The sequence below is a fragment of the Mauremys reevesii genome, linkage group 1 (assembly GCF_016161935.1).
Source record: "Mauremys reevesii isolate NIE-2019 linkage group 1, ASM1616193v1, whole genome shotgun sequence".
NCBI classification, from domain to species: domain Eukaryota; kingdom Metazoa; phylum Chordata; order Testudines; family Geoemydidae; genus Mauremys; species Mauremys reevesii.
The window spans coordinates 45967017-45973825 of NC_052623.1; the positions used below are offsets into that span (position 1 = coordinate 45967017).

At 44.7% G+C, this 6809-nt stretch overlaps 1 long non-coding RNA gene across 1 annotated transcript; it reads right to left on the bottom strand.

Annotated features, from left to right (window-relative positions):
- Positions 1-1059: 1059 nt before the first annotated feature.
- LOC120397890 lies at positions 1060-5619 on the bottom strand. The gene is made up of 4 exons (XR_005594070.1): positions 5468-5619; positions 4879-5091; positions 2124-2197; positions 1060-1163 (listed from the first exon to the last, which is right to left on the bottom strand). It is a non-coding gene; the product is annotated as an uncharacterized LOC120397890 (long non-coding RNA).
- Between the last annotated feature and the right edge of the window lie 1190 nt (positions 5620-6809).

Below are 6809 nucleotides of genomic sequence, written 5' to 3' on the forward strand. Positions count from 1 at the left end.
CAACTTTTATGCACATAACGTATACTTAAACAGACATCTACTTCTTTAATGTGGGTTTTTACTCCCTTTTTAACACTTTTAAAATTTGATGACATTATAAATTTAAGTCTCTTCAATTAGTCTTCTACTGTGCGTATATGCTTATGGAGCACTGGCTATACTAAAACTGGAGAAATGAGGAAAACAGAGATTTTTCAGGGATCCATGACATAGTACAATATTTCTTTGCTGAAGGTACATTGCCACCTAGCAAGCATTGAGAATAATGACCAAAAAAACCCACAAACCAAACCTGATCAGCGACTATCTTATGGTTTAAGGGTACACATTTGGACTGCAGAACGTGCTGGAAGATTTTTTTGAAAACTTGTGCTCTGGTTATCACCCCGGAGATCTAGAAGAGACCCTCAGTACATTAATCTGGCCCTTCCTGTTGTGGAATGTCAAAGAACAGCTGCCATTGGGGGAAGCCCTGACAGTGGGAGTGGGTTTCCCATGGAAGCATGCTTCCCAAGAACTGGAAGGCAGGGGTGCTGAACAATTTGCATAGTGGGGGTACTGAGAGTCATTGAACCAAACTGTAAACCCTGTATATGATGGAAACCACTTCAAGCCAGGGGATGCCGCGGCAACCCTAATTCCAGCACCTACGCTGTAAGGGGCTAGCATAGAGGGTACAGAGATAGAAGACCTCAGCGTAGAATGCCCATGGCCTCTAGTGTGTCCATTCCACATGGGTCTTTGGGGATCCCCAGAGTTTGAGGATGGAATCAAAGTCCATTGTATGTGCATTTGAGTGAGTGTGACCCTAATTTGGGAAGGAAGTTTCCTAGAGTTTCCTTGGCAGGGGGTGGTTTGGCTCTAGCTGACAATCATCCATGTAATAGCCATACCATGTTTACCCCAACATCATAAAAATATAGCAATAACAGCCACATTATGTATTTTATTTTTATTTTTGTATTAGTTGAGGAAGGGATACAAACACAATTTCTATGTTTAAAGGTAGACTAAAGTGCAAAAAATAAAGTGCCATTTATGTAGAAATGGATTTAAAGACTAGACCTAAATGACAATACTCTATCTGGAAACCAAGAAAGCTACCGCTTTTCCTTCATTTTGTGGCTGGAGCAGACACTATGGCACTGATTGCTCCTTGAAAGCTGAAGAAACATAAGGGAAAAACCATACTTTAGTAAATATATGTAAGCCATGACCATTCAGTGTCTCACTCTAATGGTGGCTAGGCCCAATAGAGAATGATGAACCTTGGCTAACAGAAGTAGGCCTTTTAGCTCAGGCAGTAGAACGTCATGCACTAATATCCCGATGTCCCCAAATTCAATCCCTCCTGTTTTTGACCCACTCTGGGGTGTTGCTGTTACACAGGGGTGAAAATAGGCTGGTATGGGCTGATACAGCGTACCAATAAGAAATGGCCACCAGTACCGGCCCGTACGGAGACAACGTTCAAGCGCTGCCATGGCAGCGCTTTAAAGTTGCTGCCCCTTTTGGCCCCAGCCCACCCCCCATTGGCGGTCCTGCTGGTAGGGACTCTGTGTGTGTGTAAAAGGGGCAGCTGCCCTGGAGCCCGGTGATTTAAAAGGGTCCAGGGCTCTGGACGCTGCTGCGGGGGAGGCTGGAGCCTTGGGCAGCGCGGGCGCTGCCTGGGGGAGGCTGACCCCCAGCCCCGCCCCTTCTGCCCAAGGCCCTGCCCCTTCCGGGGGCCAGAACTGGGCCCCATACCAGTAAATCTTCTGTGTTACTTTCACCCCTGCCGTTACATATAAGAAAACAGAAACACTAGAAAAAGAAATGGAGGGAAAAATAGCACATGCTGAAAGAGGGCCATGAAGCCTTTTGGAGGCATCATACCAGGGGTGCTGGAACAATTTGTATAGTGGGAGTGCTGAGAGTCATTGAACCAAAGTGTACACCCTGTATATGATGGAAACCACTTCAACCCAGGGGGTACAGCAGCATTCCTAGTTCCAGAACCTATGCATCATACCATCAGTCAAAAGATATTGAACAGATCCTTGCAGACATCTGATTAGCTGGGTGGGAATTGCTACCTAGCAACAGGTAGAAATGTAGCACATACACACTGGACTTTGTTGTACCTGTGAAAAACTGGAATCAGCTGGACTTCAGTAATCAAGAATAAAAGTCCTCAGAAGGGTATTAGACAGTTGTCCTGAAAATAAGTGGAGGAATTCCTTTCTTAGACAATAAGTTGCCAAAGGTTCTTTTGAGTAATGGGGCTGAAACAAATCAGTGTTTTAGCTTGTATCTTTCACTGTATGGACCAGAATTTTAGTCTCTCTCTTCATATATCTTAGCAGAGGTTAAAACTCAGTAGACATTAAATCCAGCCCTCAATAAAGCTAGACACCAGTGTGAGGGCTAACAAGGATGCTGACATTTGTGAGTATCCAAGAAAGAGTGTTAATGTGAGGAATAGTTGCTAAAATCAATCTCTCAAAATGAGTGTATACATGTTCCTTGTTTTGTCATTAGCCAGGGGTAATTGGCATTGAGAGGGTAGCACCTCTAATGAGCTGTTTATATTCCCTAGTGGATTAAGACTGGAAATTAGTTAGGCTCATGCATTCTATACCAGTGAACCGTTTGCTGCTGAAACCTCTTGTGTGAATCTTACATCCAGGAAGTTTGAAGCTGCTGCCTAATGTTGCCATGAGCACAGCAATTAGGGCTTGAACCTGCAGGCTGCTGAACATGGCTAAAGAAGTACAGAAAGCTAGCACTCAGCATTTGATCAGCACCTGTGCAGAAAAGCTTTATCACAGTATGGGAAAATGTGCACAGTACTCAGCAATGTGAGCACGCCTCCATGCCCACACTGAACTGAGCACTGGTGAATAAAGGGAGGAATGGGGGTGACAGGAAGGAGAGGCAGAGATAGAGTGTGGCCTGTGTATAAGTGCTTAAATGCAATCCAGTGAATGCAGAAGAAAGACGTGCACAGCAGCCATGTTAGAATTTTCAGCTATTCCACCGGCCAGCCAGGAGTAGTGGCTCATTCTACTGTATCTAAAACGCGCTCTGAAAATAAATTATTATTATTATTAGTCATGTTTATTATAGTAGTACCTAAGGGTCAGCCAAGAATGGGGCCCCTTGTGCTAGGCACTGTATTAATCGAGTAATAGATGGTCCATGCCCAAAGAGCTTACTGTTTAAATAGACAAGAAGGACACAGAGTATGGGAAAGACTATAACATACAAGCAGAGTGAACAATGTGATGGCAGCAAATGTATTAGTTCCATACTTTCTTTTTCTTTTTTTGGGGCGGGGGGAGTGGAGGGTTACTAAGGATGGGGATCAGCTAAATGGAAAGGGAAAGGAAGAAGGGTGAAGGGGATAGGGCAGGAGAGAAGAGGGAAAGAGGAGTAGGTGTGGAGTGAAGCAAAGGTGAAGAGACTGTGAGGGAGGGTTGGAGCAAACGGCCCATCAGCACAGGGAAGAGGAAGTCCAATTAAAACTGTAGAAAGTTCTCAGTGTCTAGGAGTCCGTGCTTTGGCTGCTTCTATTCCTACCTGCTGGAGAGTCTGGCTGACTCTCCCAAGGCACCAGCTGGGTACTAGTACCACCAATGTGTCTGGGGGTCTCCCCATCACAGTTCTGGGTCCAGCAGGGTGCTGGAGGCGAGGTGGCCCTGGCTGGGTCCCACTGGGCCAAAGAGAGTGAGAATGACTCTACAGCCCAGTGGAATGTGGGAGAGTCAGGTTCCAATTCCTGCTCCAAATAATATTTAATTATTTCATACAGGGCGGAAAAGATTCAACAGGAGAGACTCACCTAGGGTGGCCACTCACACATTCACAGAATACCAGACCATCCAGTGCTTTTAGTCCCCTACTGGCATGACCCCATCCCCACTGCCATTACCTCACATGCACAGTGCATGTGAGGTCACACTGCGTGAGCGGACACCATTTTGAAGAGTGCAGCACTCTGCCCCCACCAGTGTGACCTCGTATGCCCAACACTGGCGGCCAAAGCACTCTTCAAAATGGTGTCTCCTGTCCAACACCACATCCGCTTTTGTCTCTGTACCAAATGGGGGACAAATCTCAGAACAGTAGGACTGTCTGGTTCAAACCTGGACAAATGGCCTGCCTAAACTCACACCAGAATGTCCAATAACTGGGGCACTCGCCTAGGAAATGGGAAACCTGTTTTCAAATCCATGCTTCAAATCAGAGAGAGGTAGGACTGTGAACCTGGGTCTCCCATATCTTGGCTGTGAGCACTAACCACTGGGCTATAGGGTATAAAGTGGTGGTGGAAATGGTCACTATCACCAGCTATGTTTTGAATATGACCTGATCCAGTAGATGTGCTGTAAGACAAGGTCTGGGCACACCTACCAGATTGAGTCCTGTAGGTGGAATAGGCAAAAGAATGCCTAGTTTGAGGATCCCACCTTGACTTACGTGTGAGTCGTGCATCAGGAATGAGGTGGCTTTATGCATGCCTAACAGCAGAAATTTAGGTACCTATGGGACTTTACCAGTGGAAAATTGGGCACCTAGGGAATTTAGGCACTTACAGTGTAAGGTAGTAGCTGAAAGAGGAATCTGAAGATCTAAATTTTGGACTTAGACACCTAACTCCCTTTGTTGATCTAGCCCTTAATTTTCATTGAGGTCGGTGACATTCCTTTGCAAAGAAGGCTAAAAAAGTTTGAAGCAATGAAAAGTAAGTATAAGCTCCTCTGACTTTTCACTTTAAAAAAAAATGCAAAATAACCAAAAGAATTGTTTCACTGTATAAAGACATGGGCCAAGATTTTCAATAAGGGAGACCTAAAGTTAGGCCAAAATCCTTATTTATGGTGATGTAGTGTTTACCTTTAGAGTTCCCCCTTGTGCTGAGTAGAGCATTTCCTCTGTCCCTGGTAGTTTCCTCTGGCAGCAGGGGTTCTACAGTCAGACTGGAGTGGGGCTGTGTCTCTTCAGCTACAAGTAGGGTTGCCACTCATCTGGTTTTTACCCAGACAGTCCAGGTTTTGGCTTGTGTGTCCAGGTGCCATTTGACAAGCCCCGATGTTCGGTTTTTTTGATCTGTGGAAAAGGTAGCAACCCTAAGTGGAAGAAAGGAGGCAGCGCAGCAGCAGCAGTTACTGCCTTCAAGGCCAGGCTGCTTGTGTGGATCATGGCAGCGTGTGGCCCTGTGTAGCTTGGCACAGCCCACAGGTGGTGGGCAAGGCAGCCGTGGCCTGCTGGTGAATACCCTGCAAGTGATGGGGGTTTTGGGGGAAAGAGAGCAGGGGTGGGGCCTTAGGGGGAAGAGGTGGCAGGGCCTCATGGGTCCAGTTACTAGCCATTAGAAAGGTGGCAATTCTAGCTTCAAGTGTCAGGGAGGCAGTTCTCCTCTCCCTCCCCACTTCTGGGATTTAACAATAGTCCAAGTGAAAAAGGCAAGGCTGAGTAGTCTTACAGTCCAGGTTCACCCACTCTCCTTGCAAGGTCACCAGGTCAACTGTCTACAGGATAGAGCTAAGTTTGGAAAACTAAAGAAAATCCCTCCTCTTATCCAGAGAGTCAGGTAGCAGAGGATCTTCAGCAGCTTGTCCAACAAGCAGTCCTCACTCTGTGGGTTTAGGGAGCTCTATAGTCTGACTCTGCTTCCTACTGAGTGCTACACCTTACTAAGATGGGATCCTTTCTTTTAAGGAGCCACCCTTTTTCAGGTGCAGCAGGTTTCAAAGGTGCACTGGGTTGGAGATGATTGTGCCCAGAGGAGCTTATAAACCCTTCCTGGCTGGGGCGGGAGCCCATTCCACCACAAGGCTCTAACTAATTAGATTTTTTAAAATGTCTTGTGATTTTAGGTGTCTTAATTTTTGGGTGCCCAATTTGAGACATCTTAAAGGGGCCTGAGTTTCTGAGGGCCGGCGCTCAGCACTTTCTGAATATCAGGTCCTTTTAAGATGTCCCAGGTTGGTCACCCAGAAATAAGACATCCAAAATCAATAGACATTTTGAAAATCTTGGGCAATATACCCATAAAAATAGCATATTTGCAAAAGGTTGGCTGTTGATATGTTCATTCAAAGATTACTGTTTTGGAAGTAACTTGATTCCCTGCTCTTCAATTGAGAGGTCCAGCTGCTGGGACCAAGTTAGCTCATACTGTGTCCTTTTTCAAATGCCCCTTTAAATGACTAACTCCTTTCAAACACTGTTGTTGTAGATGTCACATTCTTTTTTTAGTTTGGCTTTTATTTTTGTGACTTTTATTGTTTTTTCCTTTAGAAAGAAAGATATAATCTTCAATCACATTGATAATGAAAAGTTCATAGATGTTTGTAATAAAGTCTCAACTCTTTAATAGCATTGGAACTCAATAACATTGAAATATAAAGTAGACACTAGATTATACAGACTTTGATTACACCCATGGGAAATTACAAATGTTATATTAGCTGCAAGAAGGCTCCCCTATTGTTCTCTGAATACTATAGAAACATATTAAAAATTGGAAGACAAAATAATAATGGAAGCAGCATATATTGACTCTAAAACATAACCAAAATATGTTCCCTTCTTTGAACCAAAATCTACAAATATGCAAAATTTCGTGACAATTAGATTTACAAAAAGAAATATTCAGACATGTTCACTAAGAGCTAAATCCTCATGCTTAGTCAATTGATTAAGGGCTGAATCTTCTGAGCAGCTGGAGGGTGAGGAGTCTTTCCCCCAGCAGCCTGCAGAACTACTTTACAGAGACTACTCCAACTTACTAGCTGAAATAGACCTCTGCACCCTTACAAATA